Source organism: Erithacus rubecula (genome assembly GCF_903797595.1).
Source record: "Erithacus rubecula genome assembly, chromosome: 2".
NCBI classification, from domain to species: domain Eukaryota; kingdom Metazoa; phylum Chordata; class Aves; order Passeriformes; family Muscicapidae; genus Erithacus; species Erithacus rubecula.
In genome coordinates, this window is record NC_136685.1 from 105,321,570 (window position 1) to 105,347,358 (window position 25,789).

The window sequence follows — 25,789 nt, forward strand, 5'->3', positions numbered from 1 at the left end:
TTGTCCTCCCACATCATCTCTTTCCAACAAGAAAATTTAAGCCCTTGACAGAAGTAAAATATTATGAGGGCTTTGTAAAAGGCAAAAATTAGAGAAGTCTGGACTGCTTGTGTTGCAAAATACTTGAATGTTACATCAAATGTTTGGATCTCGATTGTTCTCTTGATAGAAAATGAATTGAGAATCCAATGGCATGAAATGTATGCCTAACAAGAAAAACAGCTGCTAACATTTTCAAACTTGCTTCCTGATTTTGCATGTTTTCCCTGTTGCTTGGTCATTCTGCTGGATGTTAGGATGTGATGCTCAGCAGCAGCTGCTCCCTGAGACTCAGAACCTTTCAGTTTGGATACACAGGGTGCCGCAACAAGATACTCTATCTTCAGTACTTTTTGCAATATTTTTCAGATATTCCCTCTGATAATTTAGACCTGGTATCAACTTCTCTTCTCTTCTCTTCTCTTCTCTTCTCTTCTCTTCTCTTCTCTTCTCTTCTCTTCTCTTCTCTTCTCTTCTCTTCTCTTCTCTTCTCTTCTCTTCTCTTCTCTTCTCTTCTCTTCTCTTCTCTTCTCTTCTCTTCTCTTCTCTTCTCTTCTCTTCTCTTCTCTTCTCTTCTCTTCTCTTCTCTTCTCTTTTTTCCTCTGTGCTTGAGTATCTCTAAGATAAGACTCCATTTCCAAAGAACAATTATATAAATGGGATTTATTACCATAGAACACATAGTAATTAGAGGTAGGTGTATGGAAGAGAAAAATAGTCTTTGTTATATCTATATATACACACACACACACACACAAACATCTCTCTCTAAAAAAAAAAAAAAACTCTAAGTTTTCCAAAGTCATAAAATACATTTATATTTTTCATATCAACACTTGTTGCACAAGCATCAACAATTTCTGTGACTCACATAAGCTTTGACTAGTAAGATATAGGGATAGATGGAAATTATTTTGATTTCAGTATTTCCAGCTATCTTGCTTGAAGGCAATCCAGAGATATTGAGAAAAGAGAATTATCATGGGCATTTCAATTTCTTGCCAGAATCAAGATATAGGAGTTTAAAATTAAAGCAAGACAAATGTAATTCTTCTGGCCATGAAGTTCTGTTCCACATTAAGGACACAGATTTAAAATATTTTATTGTGTGAACTCTTATTCTCTGGGTTGCAGTTAAAATAAATAAATAGCGAAAATAACTGCATGGCCAGTAGTTTGGTAATTCAGATCCTTTGCTGTGCCAGTCCCTGTGGCAGCAGAATTGTCATTCAGGTGCTCTCTGAGTGCTGAGTCTTTACACATCCAAGAAAAGTCATATCTAGAAGGAATTCACACAGCCCCAAACTGATTTGGTGTTTGAAATCTTTCAGCTGTGTCCAAGCAGGCTAAATGCAGGAGAGAAATCTAAAATAGGATCCAGCATTCAGCCTTAAAAGGTGCAAAACAAAACTTCTGGTTCAAGAAAACACATACAGAGATGATAATAATATTTTTGTGCTTCTCTACACCTCTAATCCTAGACCATGCATGAAGGTAATTGGTAGCCCAGGTCTCTGCATCTGCCCATGCAGCTGGAAAAGTAGATGAATTATCATGAATAAAATCAGGGATAATCCAAACTGTGTTTCAAACTGATCTGAGATTAAAGGAGAGTGGGCAATTCATTGTTAGCATATTTGAGTACCTCTTAACTTTTTGACCTGGACATGATTGCACTGTTTCTTCAAAAAGCAGGAAGTACAATATAAACCTCACATGAAAACCTCTTCCTTTGCGATTTCTAACCTAATTTTGTTGACAAACCACATGTATACATTCTGACTTGGAAATGTCAAAATGTTTATTTTCAGTCAAAATGTTTCAACAGTTCAAAAAAAAAAAAAGAAAAAAAAAAGAAGCTCTGAACTTTGATTCTATGGGGAAAAAATGTGGAATATTTGATCTCAATCTGAAATGAAAAATCATGATTTCCTGGGCTGAACATCTTGATTTTTAATTTTGGCTTTTTAACAGCTGTATTCGATACTTTGTTTTTTTGAGGGACAGAACCGTCCCCCAGTTGTGCACACTCAAATTTCTGCCAGCCTTTCAGTTTACACATCTGCTAAGTGTCGTGCAAATGGAGGTTAAACATGTCCTGTGGGGTGACCACTCAGCTTTGTGAACAGTCCCATAAATAACAGGCAGCTGAAAGGCTGGACTCAGTCTGACTAAGCATCTAACCAGAAAATGAGGTTTAAAAGATGCCAAAGAGTCTTAAAAACTTGCATGTGTTTAAGCTGATCTGATTTATACCTGTTTATAAAAGCTTTAACTTTGGTTATATTTATCCAGTTATTCTAGATTTACATTACCATAAATGAGACAAGGATTTGGCTGCTTTTTTTCCCCCCCCTTGTTTAAACAAAAGCTATTCTATCTCCCTTCTGCTTGGGACAGGTCACAGTCTGACTTGATTAAACTGGTTGTGTTTGGACTGAGGGGAAGTCTGTGTTTCCATGCCTGGGTACGTGGGGTATTTTAAGCATCCTATCCACAGGAGCAACCCTCTTGAGCAACATGCTGATGTTTGGGATAATTAGATGGTGCAAAGGATCCTTCCTTTGGGATCACTCTGGCAAGCTGTATGTCAGTGTGGGTGATCAGGGCTATGCTCTCATAACAGCAGCAGGGACGTGTTAATTATGGCCTTTGGGTCTAATCTCTCTGGAAGGACATTTTGGCTTTGTAAAAACCCTTCCTGCAAATGCCCTGGGTTTTACATCTTGAACCCATTGCTTCAAAGTGAGGAGGTGGCACCAGGGTTTAACACTGGGCTGGATAGGGAATACAGAGATGGCAGGAGAGGAAAGGCCTTTGCTTGTGAGGAAATGCTGCTCTAAACATTTAGGAAGGAATGGGCAGAGTTCCAGCAGGGTTTGTGAGGGACAGACAAGGTGCACACTCAGCTCTGGGCTCTGATTGATGCCTTCAAGAGGTAGAGGCAATCAATTGCTGTCACGTTCATCTTAATTAAAGAGCAGCAATGCCTTGCTCGCAATGTCTGCTCGTGGGGACCTGTGAATTCACTTACTCTCAAGGTTTGCTTTAGCAGATGGAAAAGGATTGCTTTACCATATTTTCAATGGCAATTCAAGTCTATTTTTATCTGTCTTTTGGCTTGCATGAAAGGAGGCTCCCACCTGTTTTTTGCAGGTTGTTTTCAGCGCTGCAAGCCAGATTAAAAATTGGCCTATTTAGTGCTTTATGGAAAATGAATTTGTTCTCTAGCACAGAATAAGGAAGGTATCCAGGCACAGTGCTGGTGTTTGGCCCTCTGTCATTGTATGAACTCTGTGTCCAGAGAGCTGTTCTTGGAGTCACCAGGATCCCCACTGCTGGCAGTGCCATGGGCTCCTGTCTCCTGGGTTTGACATGAAGTGCCAGAGAATGAGTGGGTAGGATTCTTTTTGCATGGCTCCATTCAGTACTGACTGAAATGTCTGGAAGAGGAAGGAAGATTTAGCAGAAGACCTGGAGAGCTGTAATCACTTTTGAGAACATTACAGTTTTTAGGAGAACAGCCTTTAACAGGGAGTTATTTTTGATCTCACTGGAGTTTAGCAGTGTCTGGTTTGAGAGTTTGCCATTCTTCGCTCCTTATGTCAGATTGGAAACATCAGCACCGAGGCAGTCCAGTGAAAGCTGTTTTGCCTCAGTTTATTTAAGTCAGCAAGGCCCAAGTTCAGATCTCCTCTTACAGCCTCAGGTAGGTGTCCACCTTCTCCAGCTGCTCATCAATATTGCCACTAGAGAAATTTAAGAGTAAATAACTTTCAAAGACACTTGTGATGTTCTTGCTTGAATCAGGAGTTCCTATAGTCAGCTGAGAGGCTCACAGACCCTCTGAGATGCTTTTAGACACTTTTTCCTCTCCCAACTCTCTTTCTCATTGATTTGGTGTTACATGACTGTATTTACAAGCACCTGACTCAGAGCTGCTTTTATTCATCACCAGGAACTCCACCAGAAGAGCTACATCAGAGCTCGGCAGTGGTGTTATTTATTCTGGCTTCTCTCAGGGTGACTTTCTGGGTGGGTTTTTTGGTTTTGATTTTCTGCTATTCAATTGTTGGACTCTTTTCTCAATTTGTTCTTCTGGATCTACTGAAGAAATATGAGTGCCGTATATCATGGGGTTTAGGCCCTTTTGCACTAATTAACTTGTAACTTCATCTTCAGTTTTGCTAAATTTGGTGCTTGTTTTACTATAAACACCCATTTGCTCCACTGGGTAGCAGAGCTCTCTGAACATCTGGGAATCATCATGTGTCATGAATGACATGATGTATCCTCACTGTTAGAGCAGCACAATGCTAGATCTGATGGATGGAAGAAATGTGTCAGGAGGAAGATTAATACACACTTGGTTTGTGACTTGTGACTCACTGGGTAAACTTTGTTCTCTCTTTGATGGTACAGATCCAAGATCTGAGTTTTCCTCTCCCATTTTGGTCCTGGTTTATAACATAGGAGCTTGCACTAATGAGATTGGAGCTTTTGACTTCACATCTGCCTGGACCAACAGGTCTAAATAAATCCTCTATTTGTATGGCACAGCTGGCTCAGTCCTGGAGATGGTTTGCTACCCTTAGGCTGAATAACCAGCGAAAATTTGGTAGTATTGTGTCCTTGCTGTGCCTTTGGAAGTGCATGTGGTACAATGTCCTCTCTGAATGTCTTCTAGGTTAAAGATAAACCTGTCTTGACAAAACAAAACCATCAGTATTTGATTTCTCCATTAAAATGTCATACTGGAATCTCTTTAAAACACCTGTTTGTTTGTCAACCTACATTCCCATGCTGCAGCAACCTATTAAAAGGTTCCTTGGGAAGCATCAGGATGGTATCTTACAGGGAAGGTTGGAACTTCACATCCTAACACATGTATGGACACAGGTAGTGTGTGTTTTACAAGCATAACTGATACCGTAGGAAACAAAATATAGAATTTCTGTGTGAAGAAACACTTCAGGCTCACCAGGTCTAGGCAGTGTGTTTATTTCTGTGGTCACTGGTTGCTTGTCAATTGTACCATAAAACAGATTTATGGCACCTCCTACAAGAGCTATTCCCATGTATTGCCTTGGGAATAGAGCAGCCTGGAAGAGCTGTGCGTGCATGGGCTGTCCTCTGCCCAGAATACCAAAGGTCTAGGGGAAGGAAGCATTTTACTCTTTTTTCTAGTTAGCCAAAACAATCAATCTCCAAGTACATCTTGTGGGGAAATAGATAAGGCAGAGAGGGAGAATCTACGAGGAGGACTGGTAGAAAAGGGGCTCAAAGAAAAGCCTGGAGTTCCAGCAGTTTGTCCCCAGAGTAGCTTGAGCAAGGGCTTCAGTCTGGCCAGTGGCAGCAACAGCAGCAATGAGATGAGTCAGTGCTGGGTCCCTCTACCTTTTATACAGAACAGAAATTAGGGACTGAGACACAATGCAAGGGCTGTGCCCGCTTCTCCAGGTGCAGAATTCATTAATTTCTAGATAGAAGCTCTGAGAACCTGAAAAGGTCGCTCACTGTCTTCAGTTACACTCTTGTCGGGGTTTTCTATCACTTTTTTTCCCTCCTTTTGTATCTTTTGCCTGCTTTAATTTTTTAAAAGCAGATTTCCATTTCTGGAAATTGCATTCACTCTACTTTCAGCATGCTGTATGACTGTTCATTGTTACATATTTGGTGATCAGGAAACAAAAAGGAGAAATTACTAGAGGCTGCTCAGAGCTGGGGCTGTTGTGATGGTCATTAGAAGGGAAATGTGGCATTTTGTCTGTGAAGTTTGTCAGAATGAGGCCAGAGACAAGTGAGCAATAATGAGGCTCTTGAAACCAGTCTGCAGGTGCAGTGGTAAAATAAATAGACAGGTGCAGAGAGTGAGTTTTTGATCAGAGTCTTGGCAGGGATCTGGTTCAAGGACTGCCCGTTTGGCTTCTGTGCAAAGGAGGAAACTCAGTGGCAAAGGACTCACATGCAAACTGCTGCTCATGCTTGTGCACCACAGAAGATTCAGGGAGGTTCCTATTTTCTTTTCTTCTTTTCCTTTTCTTTTCAAAGCACTGTCCTCTTGGAAAACTGAATTTATTTCTGTTCCTTTTAGCAGGAATAAATGAGCACTACTCCATGTCCTGGGGATAGCTGGCTCTGATTTAGAGATGAATGTTCATGTCAGCATTCTCCATAAATACTGCAACTTGAAAAAACACATTTTCAGAGAAATTTGCTTTAGCAAGAGTTATGATTTATTTTAGACTCCTTACCAGGAAGTATTTGAACAGGTGAATCATAGAATCACAGAATGGTTTGAATTGGAAGGGACATTAAAGATCATCCAGTGCTAATCCCCTTGCCATGAACAGAGACACCTTCCACTGTCCCAGGTTGCTCCAAGTCCTGTCCAACTTGGCCTTGGACACTTGCTGGATTTTACAGGAATGGGGCAGCCACAGCTTTTCTTGGCAACCTGTGCCAGAGCCTCACCACCTTCACATTAAAGAATTTCTCCATAATATCCTATTTAAATCTGCCCTCTTTCAGTGTGAAACCCTTGCTCCTTGTCCTGTCACTCCAGGCCCTTGTTTCTCTTTATCTTTCTTGTAAACTCCCTTCAGGTACTGGAAGGCTGCAGTTAGATCAGTAACCCTTATGTTTCATTTGAGAGTTATGCAAAGTCCTAGCCAACCTTGAAAATAATTGGAAAAAAATGTAATTTCAACATCACCAAATTCAGTGTTTTATGTAACAAGTATATACCAAATGAGGACAAATTGTAAAAATCTCCTGTGCTCTGGGAAAGGTGAAGGGGAAATAAGTCAACAGCAAGAAAAGATTGTGGGAATTACAGGGAAAAAAGTATACAACTAATCCAGAACTGCATTTTCTGCAAGGCATCTTTGTGTCTGAGGATGCACCTCTGATTCCTGAAGTGAAGCAATCAGTACTTCTTCCTGACCTCCCCAGCAGAGCTGTCCCACCATGTCCAGTCTGTCCTTTCAGGTATGTCAACTGTCCCTCTCCCTTCCCACCTTCCTCCTTTCACTCTGGGTAAAATTCCAGTGTCAAACAACAAAAATTTTCTTTGAACCTATGGCAATGAGGAAATGAAGATTAGCTCAAACCATAATCTTCCTTGACAAAAATCAGACCATACTGGGAAAAACTGTGCCTATAGCTTGTGTGATGGGCCAAAACTAACCATCCCAGCTCCTGGCTGAATTTCACTGACCACAGTCCAGACATGGTGGCTGTGGTGAACTTTCAGAAAATAACTGCTTTTAGCTATTACCAATCACAGAAATGTAATTAGTGACTGCTCATTTTAAGACAACTGCAAGTCACCAGGTGGTAGTTTGCAAAGAGAAACTGAAATGGTGAATTGTCCTATTCCTTTATTCAGCCCAGTCTCCTCTCACTTCCCAGTCTGCTGCCTTCAAGCACCAAGCCTGGAGCCTCTGCTGCCACAGCAGTGTGTTTGTTGACCTGAAGGCCCAGAGGCAGGACCTGCCAAGGACAATGTGTAAAAAATTGTCATGCATGTACCACTGTCACAATCCAGAGTCTGGATCCTCTCCCTTCCCATCAGTTTTTTCCATGATTCCACAAGTTCTTGCTAGTGAGGCTTTGTAGTTCAGCTGTTCACAATTCCCTAAATATTGAGTCACTACACTGCTCAGTGACCTGACAACTGTAGGGCTTTTAAACCAGACCTTTTCCCTCCAACCCTCACCTGTGGGCATCTTCAGCATCTTCTGAAGATGGATGCTATGGCGGTTTGTGTGTCCTATAATTTTCACTCATTTAAGGGGTGATGCTGTTTCTTGCCATGGGGATTGTCTAGCTTGCTGTGAAGCAGCACCTGGTCCCAAAGCTTTCCCAGTGGCTACCAGACTGCAGTAGCTGGCAACCTGTGAGGTAGTGGGGTGTGAACTCTCTCTGGGCTCGTTTAGCTTTGAGGAGGGCACGCTGCAAGCTGGGGCAGACCCAGCAGAGGTATCTGATCGACAGAGCTCATCTGAAGCGCTCCACCCTCCATGTGGGCACGGAGCTCACCGCATGCCGCGCACGGGGGATTCTTGGAGCTGCCACGGGTCGGCCTCAGCGCTGGGAGTTCAGACCCCCTACATCTTTAAGCCCAAAGGGCACTGCAGGAACCTTCTGTGTGGTCTCGCCTCTACGACATTATTGGTAGGGGTTGTTCTTGTCCTGCTGGCTTGTTTGCAGGAAGAGCTGTGTGGTCTTCGAAGGGCTCTTTGAAGTTCGTGCAGAGTCACGAGGACACAGTTAGGATGAGCTCAGGAAGGCTGATTTCAGGTGAAACCAGAACATTCAGGAGTACAAGTGGTCTTGGTGCATGCTGCACATACTGTGCACAAAATAGGTGATAAGTTACAGCCATACTGGAGAAGTGATGTGTGAAAACATTTAACTTGAGGTTGAATTTCTGTTAGGAAGCACCTCTTAGAGGTAGAGTAGTAAAAGCTTGGAGTACCTACACCTGAACTGCACAAGGTTTGTGTGTGCTTGTTGTGCTTTTGGGTAAAGCAGAGGAGTGTGAATATTCAGCAAAGCTTGAATTCACAGTCTTTGACTTATTTTCATTTCTCCACATTCAGCAAGTAAGGCTGTAATATACATTTTGAGATCCCTGTACTTCTTCAGAATCTATGGCATCTCCTGGGAAAGTCACAAATCTTCTTCAAGTCTCAGTATTTTACATTAGAGAAGATGACAGCACCACACTAGGTGAAAAATTCAAAGGTGCTTACACTAAAGTTATGGGAGCTATAGAAATGCTATGTACTTTTTGTTGTCTAATTTTTCTTTTGCTGTGAATATAATCAGCAGTTATATTAGTACTCAATTTAAGTAGCTAGTAAATGATAATTGATCTTCAGAAGAAAACCTCCTGTAGGACCAACTAGTGGTGGGTTCTCAACTTGGCTCTCAAGGCTGATCTGGACAGGGCTTGGAACAACCTGGTTTAGTGGAGAGTGTCCCTGACCATGGCAGTGGGCTTGGAACTGAATGGTCTTTAATGTCCTCTCCAATCCAAACTGTTCTGTGATTCTTATTCATTAACTCTACTGCTCTATCCTGATGCTATATCATTCCTTATAACCCAATTACATTGAAGCAGTTCTTTGGAAAACTAAGGGGAAGCGAAACTAGGATGTCTGAAGAAAAGGGGAAGCTATCTGATAGGAGGCTTTCATGACAGCAGCAGAAAGAAAGACATTGTATTCCACAGAATAATGTTGTAAGGTTGCTGGTCCTGCAGGTTGGGCAGAGAAACACTTGAAGGAATGATGAAAAATTGGGATTTGGCAGCTTTCTGCAGACAAGCAAAAGAAAAGTGAAAAGGTTATAATGGCTCCTGAACTTTGCTGATGTGCAACTTGGTTACAAATAAGGGAACACCCCTCCTATAGCTATTCCATAAAGGTTTGGGAGGGCTGGTAGAAAATACACAAGTGAAATTCCTAAGCAGGAATAATGAGTATAATGAGGAGAGTCTGTGGAATATGGCCCTTCCTGTGAATGTGCCTGTGCAACATTTCCCCTGTTGCTGCTCTTGGCTAGTTTGCCTGTTGACCCTCTCTATGAAAGCTGCCTCTTCTGCCACACCATACAGAGCACATGTGTGGAAAGTCCTTGGTTTTCTTCATGAGTGCAAACTGTAAGCTTCTAGATTGCATTGTAAGGCAGCTCCAATAAATGACAGTAAGTATTTATAAAACTTGCTTAATTGATATTAGCATAAATGTAAAGCCAAGTAATATTATCAGTATCAGTTCTGGAACAGTTCCATTGCATGCTCTTCACATCTCTGTTTATCTGTCTCAGGTGATCTCAGGAGACTGCTCAGGGGGAATTCAGGGACGAGAATTTAATGGTTGCAGTTTTATAGTCTTTATCACACCATCAAGGCTGTAATCAAAAGATAAGAGTTATCATCTGTCATCTCAATCAAGCTTCAAGAGAAAATCATTGCAAGAGAGCCTCTGGTAAGTCTATGAATTAATTCACATTTGGGGAATGTTATGTAATTTGTATTAACACCCACAAGCTCTAGTCATGGAATTTTCTGTGGTAAATACTCTTAAAGAACTAAAATAAAATTGGGGTTTTTTTCCTCAAAAAAAAGCTAACCAACCAATCCAAAACGGTGGAGTGTTTTCTAGGCTGTTTCTCATGGATTTTTGATTACTGTAAGTCTTATGATGTGCAGAGTCAAACTCAGAGGGCTCTGAAAACTGGGATAGGTTTTCCTAGGTTTTCCTGTGGAACAGAAGTCTGGAAGAATGTACTTGTCAGCATGTATCTAGGTGGTCTGATTAAGAGGGAAATGGTCATTAGGAATGTTGGTCTTTACCCTCCTTTCCTTACAGCCAGTGCTGTTGCAGGACAAATATTCATTGTGCAATAAGCAATCTCTAGATTTAATTCCTTCTCACCCAGGTATCTGATTTAGTGGGAAGAGGTTGGAAGGGTATTCGGAAGAGGAATACTCTTGAATTTCCATGAGTTTCTCAAACCAGTAACGTTTTACTGGAGCACTTTAGGAAATCCAGTCCTTCCTCAGCTGCAGAGTTCAGAGCTGAGCTGCTGTGCTGGTTGTCCAAACCAGCTAATTCAGGCTGTGCCCAGCAACAGCAGAGAGGGGAAAGGCTGTTCCAGGGATCAGTCCTGCTCCAGGCTTCTCTGTGCCTGTGTGCTCCAGCCCTGGATGAGCCATCTGAGGTGGATGGCTCCAGTCAGAACTGGCCATGTGGACAGCGAGGTTGCTGTGGGAGTGTCTCTGTGCACTCAGCTGGCTATCACACTTCTCCAGCTTTCCTTCTCTTTCACCCAATATGGGACTTCAGAAGCAGAGCAGAATGAAGCCAAGGCTGTCTTTGTTCTGTGAGGCTGCCCCAGCTGGAACCTGTTGCTGGCTGACACAGCCAGCTCTTATACCGACACTGTTATATCCTTTGGCATATTACACTGCATTTACATCTTTTAATTCACCCCAGCAGACACATGGCTTATTTTAAGCACCATGTGTAAGAGCTTTCATTAAAACCATTACAGGACACCAGATGGGGATGCAGAATTGACAGCAACAGGGCTGCTTGCTACCATATTGGATTTAGGAAATATTTCAGAATGCTTCTCACCACGCTGCTTTCCTGCTTTGTGGTGACACAAACACTTCTGGGTTGGAATTACTTCTCTATGAACCAGCTGTCTTTTTTTTTTTTAGCGGAGTGAAACGTGTCAGAATTTGCTAATCTGAGTTTTCCAGGTCACATAATTTCTGAATTACACATTATGGCAAACAGGATTTTGGTGGGAGTGTTTGATGATAAAGAAATGTCAAATGAGGTGGAACAGAAAGGTTGATTTTTAAGTTTTACCTTTAAGTAAGCAAAAAAGAAAGGAATTGATGAGAATATTCAGTAAATTGAGAGACAAGACTCATTAAAGAAACAGTATCTCTGAGGTGTTCTCATGAATATCAACATCTTAAACATAATGGAGTCTAGAGAAAATGCCACTAGTCTTAAATAGATAAATTACAAAGGGATATGTTTCAAGAGAAAGTAGATTAGTGGATCTGGTAAATCTTGGCCTACTTGATTTAGATGTTTAACTGGATGGATTTAAAAATATCTGATCAGTAGTGCTTGGACTGGAAGTCCTATGAACTAGATTCTTGTGTTAGCTGTTCCTCCTGCCACAGCAGTTACTGAAACAGTGCCAAAACATTTGTGACAGTAGTTGTGGGTTTTTTTTAAATTGACAAGGGTGACAAAGTGAATTTTTTTCAGATGCCAGTGTTTCCTGCAGGTAAAAACACAAAGCTTTGCTACAATATAATCATATGATGATATGAAGTGTGATTTTTTGAAATTACCTTTATATTAAAAATCACTTAAACTTTAAGAGGTTTTCAGAAGGGTTAAGTAATCACAAAGGAAACTAAAAAACAGTTGAGACTATGAATATTAATTTATTTTTACATTTTGTCCAATTGAAAAAAAATACTGTGTTTTGGTTCAACAACCAAATCCCCCAAATCTGTTCTAGTCCAAAGATAGCATAGCTATAGCTTCCTATAGCTATAAACATTTGCTTTGGATTTTCATATAATGTCATTGTAAAATACTTCATTGCATCTAATTTTATTTCATCTGTCTAATTGTTGGATAACACAATCACTTGCTTACCTTGAATTTTGAAAATTCTATTTGAGAAGATAAAAATTAAGTCTTTCTATTTAATATCCCTGCCACAGACAAAATTTGAGTGGAACTGGAATTCTGTGACTTTCTTTTAACTGAAATTCTCTCCTTGGAACAGGGATGAAATAACCACATTCCTAAAATACAAATATGTTTTGCTGTTGGTGTGACTAAAAAGCAACTAATTTTTAATCCTGTGAACATTTAACTGTATTTAGCAATAGATATTTGGGGACACGCTTTGTCTTAAGGCAGCTTGAAAGTCTGATCAACTTATTCTTTCCACTTTGTGTGGTTCACTGGCTCATCTGAGCCCAGCTGATTCATGTGATACCTACCACAGGAGACAAAGCACTCTGGAGTCCAGACTGGTAGGAAGAGCAATATTTAAATTTAATAAATCAATGGACTTTTAGATTTCAACTTAATCTGTAGCACATTTCCAAATTACAATTCCCAACTCTGCGGCTTTGGCTGAAGACAAATCTTCAGCTCCAGTGCTCACCCATTTTGCCCAGAAGACTGTTTTGAGTGTTTTTATAGCTCTAGATGCTCTGTCCTTGCTACATTATCTGAAATTCCTGTCTTCAGCCTAGTGCTGGCAGTGTGAGCGGGGAGTCCCAGCTGCTCTCTCGGCAGGAGCACATCAATGGAGCTGTGCACGCACCGGAGCGAGCGCTGTAAACACACAGCCTAGCACGCAAGCCTTCCCTCCCGGTGAACTTTGCCATTTGCTAATTTATCCCTGCTCTAAGTTTTCTCTTGTGTTTGCCTTTTTCTATAATTTCTTCCTGTAAAGCCTGTGTGGGCTGGCTTCTAGTTCCCATGCAGTGCGATCTTCTAATCCAGCAGTTTCACCTCCGGCTTTGGACATAAATCAGCAGGGAGCTCTCGCAGGTTCCTTGCGTCCTGTTCGGGGAAGGAAGGAGGAATAGTGCAGATATTGAGTTAATGCTATCAAGCTGCCTAAAGCAGGAGAAGAGATTGATAAGAGAAAGCATTGTATTTATAGTTTCTGGCATATAGCATAGCACAAGTCCTATTTAAATTCTTCAGAAATTAGGATCAGATGACTTAGGAACTTCTGGCGTATTTGAATCTTAAGTGGTTACAGACAGTTTTGCTCAGACTTTCCTTCAGTTGTTATATGTGCTACTTCTCCTTCATTTAGAACTGGTTGGGAAAGTTTACAAATTCTTGGGAAAATGGAAAAATGTCCTGCTTACACTGAGGCTGAATGGCAGCAGGGACACAGGTCCTCGCTGAGGTGCTACCTGTCTGGCAGCCTTTCTTGTGTGTGTGTCTGCGTAAATGTGTGCAGAGGGATTCAATTTGCTGTGTTCAATGTAATGTTGCCTTTATTTTCCTGATATTAATTCTGACCTTGCTGCCACCATGTATGACATGGGCATGGCAGAGATCTGCTTGGGTAAAGGGTCAACTTCAAATCAATATAGTTTTTGTCTTCAGCAATAGTATGAAACACCTGAATGGTTACTTTATGAAGAGTAGAGAAAATGAAAAATGTAAAACAACCTTTACTTGTAGAAAATGTAATGCATTGTTTTCATCAGAGCACCATGAAAGGCATGGTACAGAAGTGCCCTGGGGTGGCTGGCAAGGGGTAAATCACTGCCTGGCCACAGGTCAGAGGATAGCAGGTGCCAGTTCCGAGGATGGGAATGGTGTTTTTGTGCTCAAACCCAAATGTATTGCCACGAATGTGACACAGTAGTTGGACTCACTTGCTCCCCCACAATGAGAACAGGTCAGGTATTTTCTCTCTCTCTCTCTTTTTTTTTTTTTTTTTTTTTTTAATTTTTAATTGATTTGCCGTCTTCTGACCTGAGAGCTCAGCCTGTTCTCCAATGGGCAGATTCCAGCCCAGATGAGTAATCTGATCATGAAACTTGTTCCATTTCTGTTCTGTGCACATGCAGCAGCAGCTGAGGCCCAGCCTACCTTCCTAGGTGCTCCCAGCAGTTCCATGTGCTCTGCCAGTCCCCTGTGCTACCTGGACAGTTCTTGTGGAACACAAGAATGCACAAAGCCCTGGTCAGCTGGACCTTCATGGGGACTGCCCAGAGTCTGTGGAGTCCAGCCTGCCCTGCCTGCAGTGTGGGAGAGCCCAAGCTGTTCTCCTCCAAGCAGCCACACGTGCGTGCAGGAGCAGCCTGGCTCGGAGCAGCCTGGGCTCCCTGGCACAGGGCGCTGTGCTGCAGCTGCACTGGCGGCGCCGTGTCCCGCAGGCTGCCAGCGGTGGGCAGCCCCAGTGGCCGGGAGTGCTCCGGAGCCTCGGCAGCCGGCGAGAAGCAGGCTGGCATCACACACACGGCTCTCTGAGCTCTTGGGCAGAGACCACCAACCTCCAGGCAGGGCAGGGGAGCCTCCTGAGCCAGCCATCCCGTGGCCTCACTGGTCCCCCCACAGTTTCCAAGCCCAGCTTTGGCAATGGCTGCTCCTCTGCCTGTTCCTTGTGGTTATGGATTGGGTCATCTGCAGAAGGAGCAGAGCTTTTCAGTCTCCCTGAGGTCTCTTGAGTCCTAAGGGACTAATAACTCATTGGGATGCTTGGAGCTTGACAGAGACTTGGAAGTTAATTGCTGTAATTCCCTGGCAGTATCTTTCACTCTTGGGGCAGGACAAGTAGGAGTTTCACCCACGGCAGGAGTCAGAATTGTTCTACAGGAAACACCCTGGCCAAGAGGCCTCTCTCCAATCTAGTTCTTTTGCAGTAACAAACTTAGTATTTTTTTTAAGGAAATCTCTAAGCTAAGTAAGAAAGAAGTCTGGTAAATGGATCTCTCACTTGCAGGCTCTTGTAGTTGTACCATTAATATTGCCACTGATCAAAAGATCAGATGCAAATGCAAATAAACAAGTGAATTGATCTTCGCATTAAGAAATAACAAAGTTGGGGAAATCCCCCTCTATGTTTAATCATCAACCCTAAAAGACTTTTTGTCTGATTCTCCTTGACAGTGAGTCAGAATTATCTTGACGCAAAGACAGAGGAATGGAAAGTTGTTTTGTGAGAGTATTTTATATCCATTTTGAGCTGTTATGACTGATGATGAGTAACTACAGAGCCAGGGTGTCTTACTCTATTCTATGGAAATACAGATCTTGTTCTCTTAGAAATCAATTATTAGCATAAAAAATTTTATTCTGTTACTCAGTTCCTTTCGCTATAACTGAAGCCTTTATGTTATGGCAAAATTAGCTATAAATACATTGCATAATATCTAAATGTTGCATTTTACATTGTTTCAAAGCTCTAATGTCCTGATAGAAACCAACTCTGTACTCAGCAAGGCTTCAGTGAGATCTGAAGTATTTTTTCCATTATTATCTCACCAAAAGGTGCTTTCTCATGTGACTAAGAAAGTGTTCTGTGTGAAATAGTCTATGGGGAAAGGAAGCCTTTCCTCAGGCTCTAAAGTGCTGGCAGGTCCAAGTGCCCTGAAGATTGTCAGAACTGGGGGTGAAGTTCTTTATATCCATAATAAATACTATTGTTCAGATTGCCAGTTCAGGCTAAGGCTGGGAATATTCTGATTTTTGGCAGCTCACGTTTGTCCATTCAGGTCTTCTTTTAATGTTGTTTCTTTAATGTTGTTAATTCAATAAATGCTGCAGGTAACACTATCAAGGGACCCAAGCCCTGTAGGGACCTTCAGACCTTAAGCTGGTCCTATTCCTCTTCTGGTGATTTATGCTGTGACAGTCCAGATCCTTCCTGATTTGGGACATAATCCCTGTTGGAAGTTGTGGGGCACAGTGCGCACATCATACTCAGTTAATACATTAAAAAGTTCCTGAGTACCATGTGAACATCTGAAGAACTCATCTGTGTTCAACACATTCCTTCAGTTTCCTTTAACAAGAATATTAATCTAACTGATGGCAGAGTACAATAAAAGCTACTTGGCTTTCTCTTCAGCAAGTGTGCATAAATACATATCTATTTTGCAGCAGAAATACAGCTCATTTACAATATACATGAAAATACATATACATGTTCACTTTTAAACTCTCACACAAAAATATCAATTTTTATATACCTGTAGTGTGTGTGTGTATGTGCATTTTTGCTAGGAAGTTATCCTTCCATGTTTATGGCCTTCAGTGGGATGGATGAAGCACCCATGGAACTTTGCCAGCTGTGCTGACGCAAGCTCCCAGCTTATCCTATAAACATTTACGCTTCGGAGTAACTCCAGTCACGTACAAAGCCTGGGCCAAAAGAGTCCTCATGGATCACTGATTCCAGCCCTGCAACAGGCAAGGCTCAAAACTCCTCTTGTAAAATGGCCAAGCATTAATGTAAAGCTTTCTGACTTTTCACCTGCCATCCCTCCTGCTGGAAAGTTATTCCATTGCCTTCTTCAGCTGGTAGTTAAATAGTCTTCCCTCATTTTCATCCTCAGGTTAGTCATGGACAATTTCACTCTTATGTCAATATTGTAAGTACCTCTTCTTCCTCCCTGTTGTTTACCCAACGAAAGCAGTCGTGCAGCTGAAGTTATTTATGGGCATTTGCAGCTTTAGGTCCTTGGGGGTGGATGTCCACATGGATTTTACTTATGTACAGATAAACAGGCAGAATGATTTTACAAGCCAAACCTGTCAGAGTGATTAAAACTAAGCAGGATCCCAAAGTAAATGTGTCTCGGGTTGATAAGGACTGTCTTTGAAGCAGTTGTCCTTCAGCGTGCAGCTATTTCTGGGCAGTTGCAGCTGGCTGGCTTTGGTGCCCCATGATTTATATCAGGACAAGTCTCCTGCTCACATAAAACATAGGATGCCAAAATCCAGTACAGATCTGTTCATCATGAAAGGGAATATCTGTGTCTATCCCTTATTTTCCTAGCAGTAAATTACATGTAAGCTGGCAGAGCTGCTCATTTCCACTTTGGGGCTGAACTGGAGCGGTGGTTTGTACTTTGGTATACTTCATTCCAGTGCTGCTCCAGGTGTGCCATGCTGGTATTCCTCCTCAGCTAAGTAACTTTGCAAACATGATTCTTATTTCCTTTGAGACACTGCAATTTCTGTATCTTGTAGAACTGAGACAGGTAGGATTTAGAAATTTAATTTAAGTTCAGACAAGTTTACTGTGAGTGAGGTAGAATGGTCTACAGAAGAGCCAGACCCTCTTCCCCTATCCAGTCACTCAGAGACCCCTGAAGAAGGAGAGGAGGAAGGCAGACACTGTATTTCATAGTCATTGGCCACCTGACCTCTCTACCCCTTCTCTGAGGGTTACAGAGATGTGAGAACATGTGGATGAGAGCTGGTAAAGCCAGGAGTGACTGGGAGGGAGAAAGAGCTCCCAAGTGTTACAGGCAGGGGGGTAAAATCTGCCACAGAAAATCATGTACACATTGAAATCGCATCAGCTAACAGACTTAGCAAGGAAACCAACAACTGAATGGGTCCTATCTTTTTGAGGGTACTCTTCATAAAGCTGGCTTGATTTGCCATCTTCTAGCGCTGCAATACACGTGAAATAACCCCATCATAAATGAAATAAGATTTTCATAAGAATGCTGGCATTGCAAACCTGCTCCCTGTAGCTCTAGTAGAAAGTTGTTGGCAGCCTCATCCTGCAATGGCAGATGATTTGTGCAGCAACTTGTTAACAGCAGTTAAGCAATGAAATCAGGTGCCCTTCCCCGAGGCTACAGATGAATCACAGAATTACAGGGAGGGAAAGAAGATTGGGAGTAGAGTGGGTACACACTGGTGAAGAAAGGAGATGGGAGAAGCTGGGTGGACAGTCATCATGGAGCCCAGAGGATGTGTCTCCATGTTTTTGTTTAGGCAAAGCGTAACTAGTGGTAACTGGAGGATAAAGGGTCAGAATCCCCTGTCAGAAACTGTTTGGGCAGGTATCACCTGGGAGTAGCTGAGTGGATGGATATCCGTGGAGCTGCACTGATGTAATGCAGCTGGGAGGAGGCCCCAGCTCTGTTCCCCTCCTGGTTACCTGGTCTCTAAATGGAGTCTCTTCTGTCAGTCACGTGTAGCTTTCCAGTGCTCATAGATTAGGTCACCCAAATGAAATTCAGTTCTGTCACCACAAGCAGTGGTGGTACTCACAAGGGTTTATTGCAACCTGCTCTAAAACACAGATAGATAACACTGACAGCATCCACTGTATTTTCCTCCACATGTTGGACTATGGTCTGGATTTTCCTGGTGGATTATGCAGAGGTTTTCAAGTGCAAAATGACCTCTTATGTGGCTTCCCAGCAGAAGGTTCACATGATGGCATACTTCAAATCTCTTTGGCAGTCATATTGCGTTGACTGGTTGTGTGACAGTGCATAAATGCAGCCCCAGTGATATGCTGACAGCAATCCTTGATGTGATAAACCAGCCAATACAGCCCCAGCCTCTGAAGCAGGAGGATGGAGATTGGAGCTGGACATTGGCCTGATTTTTCAGGATGCCTCAAGTTACTCCTCCAAGCACATTTTGCACTCCTTTGTTCAGTTAAGGCTTCAGAGTGTGAAGTGTCTGTATTCCCTCTTTGGCCAAAGCATGTGGGAACTGTTTCGCTTTCAATTAAATTGCAGCCACCAATGGCAATAGAAGCACTGAACAAAAGAATGAAACATGGAGTGATTGCCTAGAGTGGGCTTTTCTCTGAAAAATAGTCATCAACTTTATTTTTTCCAGCATGGCACCAATGTGCCTTCCCAGCAGAAGCAGGGGATTTGATCTATGTGTTTATGGCTAGAGTACAAACCCAGAGGGTGGAGCTGTAAGTGTTTTACCCAGGCATTTGGTTTGATGTGCCAGGGTGGACAGTGTCTGCTGGACTCTCTGTCTCCTCCTGACAGCATGCCATGCAGTTATGTGGCTGTTTCTCTAACCCTCCTGTCCTTGCTTGGTTGGTAAGGTCTGGCTACATGAAACCTGGAGATCTTCTAGCCCATCCATATTTGTAGTGAATGAAGGTACAGTCTTTGGAGTGTAAATCATTGCAGAAACATACTGGTGTGCTTTTTTATGCCTAGTGTACTTCTTACTTGGATGAACTGCATCCTTAATTCTTACTAGTTTCTGGTAGGAAAAACTAGATTTCCTCTTGTTTAGTAGCACTTGCATATTTGTCCATCATTAAACCCTTTCTTAGACTACTTCCAATGATGAAATGAGAAATCTTTATAAGGCAAGAATTATCAATATTTTTAGTAGTTAAATATACAACATTTAGACTCTTGAGCCCATGTTCAGCACTGCATTTAGATTCAAATTCTGAATCAGCTTCCCATTGATTTGAATGTTGAATTAGATACCAAAATACGCACCAAGAACCTTCATGCAAAGCATTCAACACTTCTTGAAAGCTGAATAAAAATTGCAGGCTTTCAATAAAAATAAATTTCTTTCTTTTATAGAAAGAAGTATTTGAAAGAAAATGATGAAGTAATCTTAATATCCTTGCACTAAACCTGTAAAGTAGAGTGACATTTATTTAAAACATTGTCAAACAGATCATCATTGCCAAGGTTTTTCTCTTTGATATGAGTTACTATTTGGTACAGTGGTTTCAGAGGTAACTGCCTTCAGCTTTGTGTTCTGTGAATCAGTTTTACATCTCAGCCCTGTATTCTCCTTTAAACATCATCAGCTCCAATTCAGCAGACACTCACTGAAATTAAGCACAAAGAGGCAAGAACTAGAATCCAAACTGATCAATGGGAAGATGTATGGAAAACTATTAATAGATGGGGCATCTTCAAAAGTAATGGGAACAGGATTCTTCTTCATTAAAAAGTACAAAATAGATCTTTAGGCTAAAACTAAAAAGTCTGTTCTCTACAGGTACTGGCAACATATTTGCCTCTTTGGAAAATATATTTTTATTATAAATAAACAACCTGCTTTGCAATACTGTGACTTCATTCAGATCTTACTCTTTAACATAATTGAAGATCAAACACCTCATGCAGGACTTACAGTCTTCTCTTTTTTTTTTTTTTTACTTAACTCTGTTTTGATCTGTAGGCATCATGTTATGAGCTGAAATGTTCATAAAGCCTCCAGGCTCTCATTCAAAGCAGCTGACAGCAGCTCAGAGCTCTCCTTGAAGTACAAGAGCTCTTGCTTTTGTAACAGTCTCCCCTCTATCCTGAAGAAGATCCTGTACTTCCTTTTTTCATTGATTAGATACTTTTGAGAAAGGTTTCACATCCAAAGTGTCTTTGCAAATCATTCTTGAAAGTTCTAAAATTAATATATTTCTTTATACCTATAGCTCTAAATTAAACCAGATTTGTATTTGTTTCTAATTACTCACCATGATCTAATAATGCAACAACTGAGCCATTGACAAGTGATCCAAATCTTCACATCAGTGTCAGTTCTGAATGGGATCTGTGTTATTCATGCTATAATTAAAGAAATGAGCTGATGAGTATCCCTCACTGAGAGCAGAGATTTCATAACTGGGCACTTGGTGGGTTTAAGGCAGGTCAGAGTAATTTGAGATGGACAAAACTATGAATCATCATAAGAAATGTTACTAGTGGCAAAGCTGGTTCATTTATCAACCCCAGTTCACCAAACCCCATCATAAGAAAATCTGGATCTAGTTTCCTTTGGTAAAATACAGTGGGAAGGAATTTTTGAATATTTTCTAAAATATGTCTACAAGTTAGGGTGTGATGTTATGTGGATAATGCTAAACAAAGGGATACAGAGCTGGCTCTCTGTACCTTCCCGTGGAATAAAAACTGAGTCACTACCATGGAGAGGTCACTCCAGGGCTCTGAAAGCCGATTAGGATTTAACATCAGTTATCCAGATGTATCTATAATATTCAATTTATCATTCATGACTTTATGCAACAAAAACCGAACATATTGAAGTAGACATGATGTGAAATTAGAGCTATTGGGAGACTCTTCCAAAGAACAATAGGAGTTTTGCTTTTGTTTCAACAGGACTGAAATATATCCCATTTCTTTTAAGAAAGAGCAGCAAATAATATTTATTATCCTTTTGATATGGAGCCATTACTGGAAGCCATTATCATCATATTTCAAGTTACTTAATCAGCTCTGTGAACTGATAACCCACATAAATAATTGCCTCACTGTTGCCAACAGTGCTTTTGGCACACTATGAAAATAACATTATTCCTTACGAATTAAACCAGAGTAAGATTTTAAATGACAGATTAAAGGCTTTCTTTAGGTACCTTGAATCCTTCCAAAGTGAGCAAACAAGAAGAGACCTACCATTTTTCAGGTATGTGATAGAGGTGAACTACGGCTGAGCTCCCTGATGGCACAGAAACCAGGTACATGTGTCCAAACATGCCAGGTGAATGCAGATGATGAAAAAGAAAGATTAACTGCTGAAGAGCTACCTGCTCTCCAGAGCATTCCAGCTATCAGGCACACCCCAGCCGATTCCGTAATGCTCGCAATGTATCCATAGGTCTGGAGGCAGGGACTCCATTATCTGTTTGGCTCTTTTCTGTTCCTGCGCAGAGCAGCTCGTGTCTCCAGCATTGTGCAACACAGTCATGGTTCATTTGTATCCCTCACTTTGTAGTAGTTTCTTTTAGCTTGAGCCTTTCCCTCTCTAAACTCCTTCTAGTTAGCGATGTCCCAAGTGGCCAGAGCTCAAGCAGAGTGACCGGTACCATTTCCCATATTGCATTATCTCGTTATCCTTGGCTGGATGTGTGCTCAGAGCCTGCTTTTCCTGCAAATAGGACAAAACTTCTGAATGAAGTTCTGCTACATCCATATTTCTTCTCATCTTAAATGATGAGAAGGAATCAGGACGTGTCAGCCTTCCTAATACTACCAAAACCTCTTCCTGGACAGAAGCTGTAAGACAATGAATGTATATATACATAGGGTAGCCAAGGGAAAGGGTCTCCAGACAGGTGGGCACAGGTTGCTGCTCTGCTCTGTAACAGCCTGGTCTGAGTTCTCTGAGGAACAGCCCAGCAGTGTCACCTGGAGGAGCTCAGCTTGACACAGTTGCTCTCATGCCAGGAGGTCAGATTCTCCATGGGCAGGCAGTCAGACATGGAAGTTGCTTCTGCCTGCACTACTTGGATCCCAAAAATCATAAGGATGGAAATTACAGAATGGTTTGTGTTGGAAGGGACCTTAAAGACCATCCAGTTCCACCCCTGCCATGGGCAGGGACACCTTCCACAGACCATGTTGGTCCAAGCCCCATCCACCCTGGCCTTGAACACTGACAGGAATGGGCCATCCACGTTCTCTGGCCAAACTGCTCCAGGGCCTTACCACAGTCACAGTAAAGAATTTCTTCTTGTTATCTGATCTGCACCTGCCCTCTATCAGTTTAAAGCCTTTCCCTCTTGTCTGATGACTACATGTCATTGTAAAATGTCCCTCTGCAGCTCTCTTGGAGGTCTCCTAAAGTAGAAGGTCCTGGAAATTTCAAATTAGAGGTGGCGTAATATTTTTGACCCCCATTTTCCATGAAACAAAATGAGAAGATGGAATTTGTGACTCGATTGAAGTCCTGTTTATATTATATTTATATGATACCATAATCTCTTGTATGCTATCTTGCCATCCTTTGTGGGTTGAAACCAGGTGTTTCAACCCTCCTTCCTACCCTTTATTTACGAGGTTTTTCCCATATATTGTGTGGGAAAGAGAAGAAACGTGGTAGTTTGGGAGATGAGATCTAGCCAGAGGTTTTATACCAGCAGAGCAGAATGAGGAAAGAGATACTTAAGTGCTCTGCAGGGAAAAGTGGTTTCATTTTTGATTTGGATGGAAAGTTTTCATTTAAGCTTTTGAAACATTGGGTGGGAAGTTCTACAGAAAATAATTTCCCTCTAAAATTTTTTTGTGCTGGCCTCCTTGTTCAAGTCTGTGCTTATGCATTGAGTTGAACTCCCCACGGTGTGTCCAAGCACTGCCTGTGCTGGCAAGTGAGACCTCAGTGACTCGGGGTAGGTACCTGTGCCTCAGCCACCAGTTGCCCAGTCATCTTAAGGAATTACCTCTAGATGTCACTCATTGAATCCCTCTTATTCAAGTGGATTTAAATAAGTAGGATACCTCTGACACAGAAAACCCTTCAATCACCTCTGCCTTGGTAACTGAAATGTTTGTTTTCTGCCCTCTTTTGTCCACACTGCTGGAGTCAGATAAAGGCCTGAAGGCACAGGAGGTGCTTTTTCAGCAGTGCAGAGATGCCTTACCTCATGCAGAAAATAAAAAAAGAAAAACTCAGCCTTAGTGAAAATAAATAAAGACTCCTGTAGTCTTTGATGCCAACTGAACAATCTCCCAACAAGCTGGGAGAGCTCTAGATGAAGCTGATCATCTGTTGATTTATTTAGGTAACTGTGTCTTGTTAGTACTTGCTTAGCAATGGGTCCAGATGCTTGGTATAACATTCTCGAGCCCATGACTAAAACGATTTAAGTGGCTATTTCCACACTTACTAAGGCTGAATAGACTGAATAGAGCAGTTCCCCTCCAAAAACTAATTATTTTCTGTTAGATGTTTTCAGTGGATTTTCTTCTTTTTCTTTCCTTAAAACCTGATTTATTTAATTTTGTGCTTGCTTTTTATTAACTAAAAAATCCAAACACATTATTATGCCTGACGTTAAACAGAGGGAAAGCATTCCTATGGAAAAGCTATTTCTAGAGAGAAGAAGGAAAATGTCAGTAAGAAAATTTGGGGCATCTCTAGCATAAGGAGACTTTGGAGGTTTTGACCTTAGTATAGAAATTAGTTCTGCAAATAGTTGAGCTGAAGCCAAAGGGTCTCCCAATGGAGTAAAATACACAGTGTGTGTATAAGAGTGTATGAATTCTCACATGAGCTGTGGCTGATAAGTGTTCTAGGTTTCTCTCATGTTGGATAAAGTTGGCCTTGCATTGTTCCAGTGTCACAATTCATTGAGTGATATGATTTCCCATAAAACCTTCATTGAAGCTTTTGGGAGTTCATCAGTCCGAGCTACTTAAAGGACTTGTTCTTCATGTTATCACATCACAATACTCACTTTAATTGAAATTAAAATGTATCTCTGATGCTGCATTGCAGCCAGGACTTCCAGAAGGCAGGCAGGAAGAATGGACAAAAGATTCCTATCACAAAGTAACCAAAAATCTTGTAAAAGCAGCCACATTTGCAGGTCATACCACAATAAAGACAGTTCAAGTTTATCAAATAATAACCTCTTCATCAGTATGTGGACATACATGCATTTATGTTATGTATTTATGTGTGTTGATTATTGCCCCTTTTACATCCAGCGACTTTGAAAGACAAGATCCTACATGAAAACTCAAACAGCATAAATTTTGTCAAAATGTATTTTATTACTAAAACTACAAGGGACAGTAAAGTATTTGCAACCTTAATAGAGTTTCTCAAGCCCAGGTTTCACAAATGCACTTTAAAAGTAATGGAAAGTGTACTTTTATGGCATTGAAATTTCAGAGTTATTTAGGTTTTATCTATAAGGCAGGGAAATTATTGTATTGGGTTAAGAGCACTCACAGTAGGCAGATCCATGAGGGTTTTTTTTCTGTGACTTCACCTTTTCCATGCCTGTTTTTGCTGCTGCTGCTGTATCACAAACACTGAGTCAGGTCCATAAAGATGCTTGATTGCTTTGCTCCCAGTGGTCTGAATTAGGCACCCAGACCTCCGGGTCTTTGTCATGGAACAATCAGAAATCAGCTGTGGTAGTATAAAGAATGGAAATCTTTTGCCTACATTCCAGGAGAAAGGCAATCCTTAGAGGGACATTAAGCATGGCAGTACAAAGTGAAGGATACTGATAGCTCTCCATGTAAAAAAACCCAAAAAAACATAGGAAGGGGTTAGAAGTTAGATTGCTAAAAAAAAACCAAACCCCCCCCCCAAAAAACAAAACAAAACAAAAAAAAAAATTAAAAATAGCAGGGGAGTAGAAGCACTTCTGAAATCTGATCTGAAACTCAGAAAAAAAGATCATATCTATCCTGAAGGGTTGCCAGGAGGGTGTGAGGGGATTTATCTTCTTCATCTGAGAAGGTGCCCCCACTGCTGAAACAGTTCCTTGTTCCTACTTCTAGAAAAGGATTTCTCTGCCTGGGAGAGGCAGGGAGGTGAAGGCTTGACCAGTGTGGCAGTGTGGGCTCTTAGACATGCCACAAGGAAAGTCAATTCATTTTATTTTTCAAAGCCTGGAAATTTGCAATATGTATATATATAAATAAACCCCATACTGGACAAATATTTTGTTTGTGAAGTTAAGAGCTTCCGACTTAGACATTTTGGAACTCCACAAGATTCATCCTTCTCTACCATGATTGATAAATGGCCAAAGGGTGTGTGAAGAATGTGCTAAGGAGAATGAAATCAACCAAATAAAACCCCCCAAAAACCTGACAACTGAACTATCTACTCATTCCTATACCACAGAAATTATTAGAAGCTATTTCCAGAGTCCTGGCTTTTTAAAAGAAAAAGCTAGATATAGTACAAATCTGGTTCATTATCTTATC

The 25,789-nt window shown here is 41.4% G+C and overlaps 1 long non-coding RNA gene across 1 annotated transcript in view; it reads left to right on the forward strand.

The window, feature by feature from the left end:
- The window catches only part of LOC306797983, a 70,225-nt gene that overhangs the window by 27,239 nt on the left and 17,197 nt on the right, over positions 1-25,789 (forward strand). The window contains exon 2 of the long non-coding RNA XR_013773254.1: positions 9,877-10,037. This is a non-coding gene — a long non-coding RNA (uncharacterized lncRNA). The remainder of the gene's footprint in view (positions 1-9,876; positions 10,038-25,789) is intronic.